Source organism: Heterodontus francisci, unplaced genomic scaffold (genome assembly GCF_036365525.1).
Source record: "Heterodontus francisci isolate sHetFra1 unplaced genomic scaffold, sHetFra1.hap1 HAP1_SCAFFOLD_72, whole genome shotgun sequence".
Lineage (NCBI taxonomy): Eukaryota > Metazoa > Chordata > Chondrichthyes > Heterodontiformes > Heterodontidae > Heterodontus > Heterodontus francisci.
The window spans coordinates 2,367,439-2,377,207 of NW_027140794.1; positions in this window are offsets into that span (position 1 = coordinate 2,367,439).

Here is a 9,769-nt window from a genome sequence, read left to right on the forward strand (position 1 = left end):
GCCACACACTGACACCCAGTAACAAAGACATACACTGATACCCAGTAACACAGACACACACTTACACCAAGTATCAAAGACATACACTGACACCAAGTTTCAAAGACATACACTTGCACCAAGTAAAAAAGACATACACTGAAAACAAGAAACAAAGACATACACTGATACCCAGTAACACAGACACACACTTACACTAAGTAATAAAGACATACACAGACACAAAGTAACAAAGACAGAGACTTACACCAAGTAACAAAGACATACACTGACACCAAGTAACAAAGACATACACTGATACCCAGTAACACAGACACACACTGACACCCAGTAACAAAGACATACACTGACACCAAGTCACAAAGTCATACACTGACGCCAAGTAACACAGACATACACTGACACCAAGTAACAAAGACGTCCACTTACACCACGTAACAAAGACATACATTGATACACATTAACAAAGACATACATAGATACCCAGCAACACAGCCAAGCACTGACACCCAGTAACAATGACATACACAGACACCCAGTAACAAAGACACGCACTGACACCCAGTAACAAAGACATACACTGACACCAAGTCACAAAGAAATACACTGACACCAAGTAACAAAGACATACACTGATACCAAGTAACAAAGACATACACTGATACCCAGTAACACAGACACACACTGACACCAAGTAACAAAGACAAACACTGATACCCAGTAACACACACACACACTTACACAAGTAACAAAGACAGACACTGACACCAATTAACAAAGACATACACTGATACCCAGTAACACAGACACACACTTACACCAAGTATCAAAGACATACACTGACACCAAGTAACAAAGACATACACTTGCACCAAGTAAAAAAGACATACACTGACAACAAGAAACAAAGACATACACTGATACCCAGTAGCACAGACACACACTTACACCAAGTAACAAAGACATACACTGATACCCAGTTACACTGACACACACTTACACCAAGTAACACAGACACACACAGACACCAAGTAAAAAAGACATACACTGACACCAAGTAACAAAGGCATACACTGATACCCAGTAACACAGACACACACATACACCAAGTAACAAAGACATACAAAGATACCCAGTAACCAAGACATGCACTTACACCAAGTAACACAGACATACGCTGACACCTAGTAACAAAGACATCCACTTACACCAAGTAACAAAGACATACATTGATACCCAGTAACAAAGACATACATTGATACCCAGTAACACAGACACGCGCTGACACCCAGTAACAAAGACATACACTGATACCCAGTAACACAGACACGCACTGACACCCAGTAACAAAGACATACATTGACACCAAGTCACAAAGACATACACTTACACCAAGTAACAAGGACATACACTGATACCCAATAACACAGACACCCACTTACACCAACTAACACAGACATACACTGACACCAAGTAACAAAGACATACACTGACCCCCAGGAACACAGATACACACTGACACCCAGGAACACAGACACACACTTACACCAAGTAACAAAGACAGACACTGATACCCAGGAACACAGACACACACTTACACCAAGTCACAAAGACATACACTGACACTCAGTAACAAACACATGCATTGATACCAAGTAACACAGACACGCACTGACACCCAGGAACAAAGACATACACTGACTCCAAGTCACAAAGACATACGCTGAAACCAAGTAACAAAGGCATCCACTTACACCAAGTAACAAAGACATACATTGATACCCAGTAACAAAGACAAACACTGATACCCAGTAACACAGACATACACTTACACCAAGTAGCAAAGACATACGCTGACACCAAGTAACAAAGACATACACTGATACCCAGTAACACAGACATACACTTACACCAAGTAGCAAAGACATACACTGATACCCAGTAACACAGACACACACTGACACCCAGTAGCAAAGACATACACAGACACCAAGTCACAAAGACTTACACTGAAACCAAGTAACACAGACATACACTGATACCCAGGAACACAGACACACAATGACACCAAGTAACAAAGACAGACACTGATACCCAGTAACACAGACACACACTTACACCAAGTCACAAAGACATACACAGAGACCCAGTAACAAAGACATACACTGATACCCAATAACACAGACACACACTTACACTAACTAACACAGACATACACTGACACCAAGTAACAAAGACATACACTGACACCAAGGAACACAGATACACACTGACACCCAGGAACACAGACTCACACTTACACCAAGTAACAAAGACAGATACTGATACCCAGTAACACAGACACACACTTACACCAAGTCACAAAGACATACAATGACACCCAGTAACAAAGACATCCATAGATCCCCAGTAACACAGACACGCACTGACACCCAGTAACAAAGACATACACTGACACCAAGTCACAAAGACATACGCTGACACCAGGTAACAAAGACATCCACTTACACCAAGTAACAAAGACATACATTGATACCCAGTAACAAAGACATACACTGATACCCAGTAACACAGACACGCACTGACACCCAGTAACAAAGTCATAAACTGACACCAAGTCACAAAGACATCCGCTGACACCAAGTAACAAAGACATACATTGATAGCCAGTAACACAGACATACACTTACACCAAGTAACAAAGACATACCCTGATACCCAGTAACACAGACACACACTGACACACAGTAACAAAGACATACACTGACACCAAGTCACAAAGACATACACTGAAACCAAGTAACACAGACATGCACTGATACCCAGGAACACAGACACACACTTACACCAAGTAACAAAGACAGACACTGATACCCAGTAACACAGAGACACACTGACACCAAGTCACAAAGACATACACTGACACCCAGTAACAAAGACATACACTGATACCCAGTAACACAGACACGCATTGACACCCAGTAACAAAGACTTACACTGACACCAAGTCACAAAGACATACACTGACACAAAGTAACAAAGAAATACACTGAAACACAGTAACAAAGACATACACTAATACCCAGTAACAAAGACATACACTGAGACCCAGTAACACAGACACGCACTGACACCCAGTAACAAAGACATACACTGACACCAAGTCACAAAGACATCCGCTGACACCAAGTAACAAAGACATACACTGATAGCCAGTAACACAGACATACACTTACACCAAGTAACAAAGACATACACTGATACCCAGTAACAGAGACACGCACTGACACACAGTAACAAAAACACAAACTGACACCAAGTCACAAAGACATACACTGAAACCAAGTAACACAGACATGCAATGATACCCAGGAACACAAACACACACTTACACCAAGTAACAAAGACAGAGACTGATATCCAGTAACACAGACACACACTGACACACAGTAACAACGACATACACTGACACCAAGTCACAAAGACATACACTGACACCAAGGAACACAGATACACACTGACACCCAGGAACACAGACTCACACTTACACCAAGTAACAAAGACAGACACTGATAACCAGTAACACAGACACACACTTACACCAAGTCACAAAGACATACAATGACACCCAGTAACAAAGACATACATTGATACCCAGTAACACAGACACGCACTGACACCCAGTAACAAAGACATACACTGACACCAAGTCACAAAGACATACGCTGACACCAAGTAACAAAGACATCCACTTACACCAAGTAACAAAGACATACACTATTAGCCAGTAACACAGACATACACTTACACCAAGTAACAAAGACATACACTGATACCCAGTTACACTGACACACACTTACACCAAGTAACACAGACACACACAGACACCAGGTAACAAAGACATACACTGATACCCAGTAACACAGACACACAATTACACCAAGTAACAAAGACATACACTGACACCAAGTAACAAAGAAATACACTGACACCCAGTAACAAAGACATACACTAATACCCAGTAACACAGACACACACTTGCGCCAAGTAACAAAGACATACACTGATACCCAGTAACACAGACACACACTTACACTAAGTAATAAAGACATACACTGACACAAAGTAAAAAAGACATACACTTACACCAAGTAACAAAGACATACACTGACACCAAGTAACAAAGACATACAATGATACCCAGTAACACAGACACACAGTTACACCAAGTAACAAAGACATACACTGATACCCAGTTACACTGACACACACTTACACTAAGTAACACAGACACACACAGACACCAGGTAACAAAGACATACCCTGATACCCAGTAACACAGACACACACTGACACACAGTAACAAAGACATACACTGACACCAAGTCACAAAGACATACACTGAAACCAAGTAACACAGACATGCACTGATACCCAGGAACACAGACACACACTTACACCAAGTAACAAAGACAGACACTGATACCCAGTAACACAGAGACACACTGACACCAAGTCACAAAGACATACACTGACACCCAGTAACAAAGACATACACTGATACCCAGTAACACAGACACGCATTGACACCCAGTAACAAAGACTTACACTGACACCAAGTCACAAAGACATACACTGACACAAAGTAACAAAGAAATACACTGAAACACAGTAACAAAGACATACACTAATACCCAGTAACAAAGACATACACTGAGACCCAGTAACACAGACACGCACTGACACCCAGTAACAAAGACATACACTGACACCAAGTCACAAAGACATCCGCTGACACCAAGTAACAAAGACATACACTGATAGCCAGTAACACAGACATACACTTACACCAAGTAACAAAGACATACACTGATACCCAGTAACACAGACACGCACTGACACACAGTAACAAAAACACAAACTGACACCAAGTCACAAAGACATACACTGAAACCAAGTAACACAGACATGCACTGATACCCAGGAACACAAACACACACTTACACCAAGTAACAAAGACAGACACTGATATCCAGTAACACAGACACACACTGACACACAGTAACAACGACATACACTGACACCAAGTCACAAAGACATACACTGACACCAAGGAACACAGATACACACTGACACCCAGGAACACAGACTCACACTTACACCAAGTAACAAAGACAGACACTGATAACCAGTAACACAGACACACACTTACACCAAGTCACAAAGACATACAATGACACCCAGTAACAAAGACATACATTGATACCCAGTAACACAGACACGCACTGACACCCAGTAACAAAGACATACACTGACACCAAGTCACAAAGACATACGCTGACACCAAGTAACAAAGACATCCACTTACACCAAGTAACAAAGACATACACTGATAGCCAGTAACACAGACATACACTTACACCAAGTAACAAAGACATACACTGATACCCAGTTACACTGACACACACTTACACCAAGTAACACAGACACACACAGACACCAGGTAACAAAGACATACACTGATACCCAGTAACACAGACACACAATTACACCAAGTAACAAAGACATACACTGACACCAAGTAACAAAGAAATACACTGACACCCAGTAACAAAGACATACACTAATACCCAGTAACACAGACAAACACTTGCGCCAAGTAACAAAGACATACACTGATACCCAGTAACACAGACACACACTTACACTAAGTAATAAAGACATACACTGACACAAAGTAAAAAAGACATACACTTACACCAAGTAACAAAGACATACACTGACACCAAGTAACAAAGACATACAATGATACCCAGTAACACAGACACACAGTTACACCAAGTAACAAAGACATACACTGATACCCAGTTACACTGACACACACTTACACTAAGTAACACAGACACACACAGACACCAGGTAACAAAGACATACAATGATACCCAGTAACACAGACACACAGTTGCACCAAGTAACAAAGACATACACTAATACCCAGTAACAAAGACATACACTGAGACCCAGTAACACAGACACGCACTGACACCCAGTAACAAAGACATACACTGACACCAAGTCACAAAGACATCCGCTGACACCAAGTAACAAAGACATACACTGATAGCCAGTAACACAGACATACACTTACACCAAGTAACAAAGACATACACTGATACCCAGTAACACAGACACGCACTGACACACAGTAACAAAGACACAAACTGACACCAAGTCTCAAAGACATACACTGAAACCAAGTAACACAGACATGCACTGACACCCAGAAACACAAACACACACTTACACCAAGTATCAAAGACAGACACTGATATCCAGTAACACAGACACACACTGACACACAGTAACAAAGACATACACTGACACCAAGTCACAAAGACATACACTGACACCAAGGAACACAGATACACACTGACACCCAGGAACACAGACTCACACTTACACCAAGTAACAAAGACAGACACTGATAACCAGTAACACAGACACACACTTACACCAAGTCACAAAGACATACAATGACACCAAGTAACAAAGACATACATTGATACCCAGTAACAAAGACACGCACTGACACCCAGTAGCAAAGACATACACTGACACCAAGTCACAAAGACATACGCTGACACCAAGTAACAAAGACATACACTGATAGCCAGTAACACAGACATACACTTACACCAAGTAACAAAGACATACACTGACACCAAGTAACAAAGACATACAATGATACCCAGTAACACAGACACACACTTACACCAAGTAACAAAGACATACACTGATCCCCAGTTACACTGACACACACTTACACCAAGTAACACAGACACACACAGACACCAGGTAACAAAGACATACACTGATACCCAGTAACACAGACACACAATTACACCAAGTAACAAAGACAGACACTGACACCAAGCAACAAAGAAATACACTGACACCCAGTAACAAAGACATACACTAATACCCAGTAACACAGACACACACTTGCGCCAAGTAACAAAGACATACACTGATACCCAGTAACACAGACACACACTTACACTAAGTAATAAAGACATACACTGACACAAAGTAAAAAAGACATACACTTACACCAAGTAACAAAGACATACACTGACACCAAGTAACAAAGACATACAATGATACCCAGTAACACAGACACACAGTTACACCAAGTAACAAAGACATACACTGATACCCAGTTACACTGACACACACTTACACCAAGTAACACAGACACACACAGACACCAAGTAACAAAGACATACACTGATACCCAGTAACGCAGACACACAATTACACCAAGTAACAAAGACATACACAGAGACCCAGTAACAAAGACATACACTGATACCCAGTAACACAGACACGCACTGACACACAGTAACAAAGACATACACTGACACCAAGTAACAAAGACATACACTTACACCAAGTAACAAAGACATACACTGACACCAAGTAACAAAGGCATACACTGATACCCAGTAACACAGACATACAGGTACACCAAGTAACAAAGACATACAAAGATACCCAGTAACCAAGACATACACTTACACCAAGTAACACAGACAAACGCTGACATCAAGTAACAAAGACATCCACTTACACCAAGTAACAAAGACATACATTGATACCCAGTAACAAAGACATACATTGATACCCAGTAACACAGAGACGCACTGACACCCAGTAACGAAGACATGCTCTGATTCCCAGTAACACAGACACGCACTGACACCCAGTAACAAAGACATACACTGACACCAATTCACAAAGACATACACTGACACCAATAAACAAAGACCTACACTGATACCCAGTAACAAAGACATACATTGATACCCAGTAACACAGACACGCACTGACACCCAGTAACAAAGACAGACACTGATACACAGTAACACAGACACGCACTGACACCCAGGAACACAGACTCACACTTACACCAAGTAACAAAGACAGACACTGATACCCAGTAACACAGACACACACTTACACCAAGTCACAAAGACATACAATGACACCCAGTAACAAAGACATACATTGATCCCCAGTAACACAGACACGCACTGACACCAAGTCACAAAGACATACACTGACACCAAGTCACAAAGACATACACTGAAACCAAGTAACAAAGACATGCACTGATACCCAGGAACACAGACACACACTTACACCAAGTAACAAAGACAGACACTGATACCCAGTAACACAGAGACACACTGACACCAAGTCACAAAGACATACACTGACACAAAGTAACAAAGAAATACTCTGAAACACAGTAACAAAGACATACACTAATACCCAGTAACAAAGACATACACTGAGACCCAGTAACACAGACACGCACTGACACCCAGTAACAAAGACATACACTGACACCAAGTCACAAAGACATCCGCTGACACCAAGTAACAAAGACATACACTGATAGCCAGTAACACAGACATACACTTACACCAAGTAACAAAGACATACACTGATACCCAGTAACACAGACACGCACTGACACACAGTAACAAAGACACACACTGACACCAAGTCACAAAGACATGCACTGAAACCAAGTAACACAGACATGCACTGATACCCAGGAACACAGACACACACTTACACCAAGTAACAAAGACAGACACTGATACCCAGTAACACAGAGACACACTGACACCAAGTCACAAAGACATACACTGACACCCAGTAACAAAGTCATACACTGATACCCAGTAACACAGACACGCATTGACACACAGTAACAAAGACTTACACTGACACCAAGTCACAAAGACATACACTGACACAAAGTAACAAAGAAATACACTGAAACACAGTAACAAAGACATACACTAATACCCAGTAACAAAGACATACACTGAGACCCAGTAACACAGACACGCACTGACACCCAGTAACAAAGACATACACTGACACCAAGTCACAAAGACATCCGCTGACACCAAGTAACAAAGACATACACTGATAGCCAGTAACACAGACATACACTTACACCAAGTAACAAAGACATACACTGATACCCAGTAACACAGACACGCACTGACACACAGTAACAAAGACACACACTGACACCAAGTCACAAAGACATACACTGAAACCAAGTAACACAGACATGCACTGATACCCAGGAACACAGACACACACTTACACCAAGTAACAAAGACAGACACTGATATCCAGTAACACAGACACACACTGACACACAGTAACAAAGACATACACTGACACCAAGTCACAAAGACATACACTGACACCAAGGAACACAGATACACACTGACACCCAGGAACACAGACTCACACTTACACCAAGTAACAAAGACAGACACTGATACCCAGTAACACAGACACGCACTGACACCCAGTCACAAAGACATACGCTGACACCAAGTAACAAAGACATCCACTTACACCAAGAAACAAAGACATACACTGATAGCCAGTAACACAGACATACATTTACACCAAGTAACAAAGACATATACTGATACCCAGTAACACAGACACACACTTACACCAAGTCACAAAGACATACACTGACACCAAGTAACACAGACATGCACTGATACCCAGGAACACAGACACACACTTACACCAAGTAACAAAGACAGAGACTGATACCCGGTAACACAGACACACACTTACACCAAGTCACAAAGACATACATTGACACCCAGTAACAAAGACATACACTGATACCCAGTAACACGGACACGCATTGACACCCAGT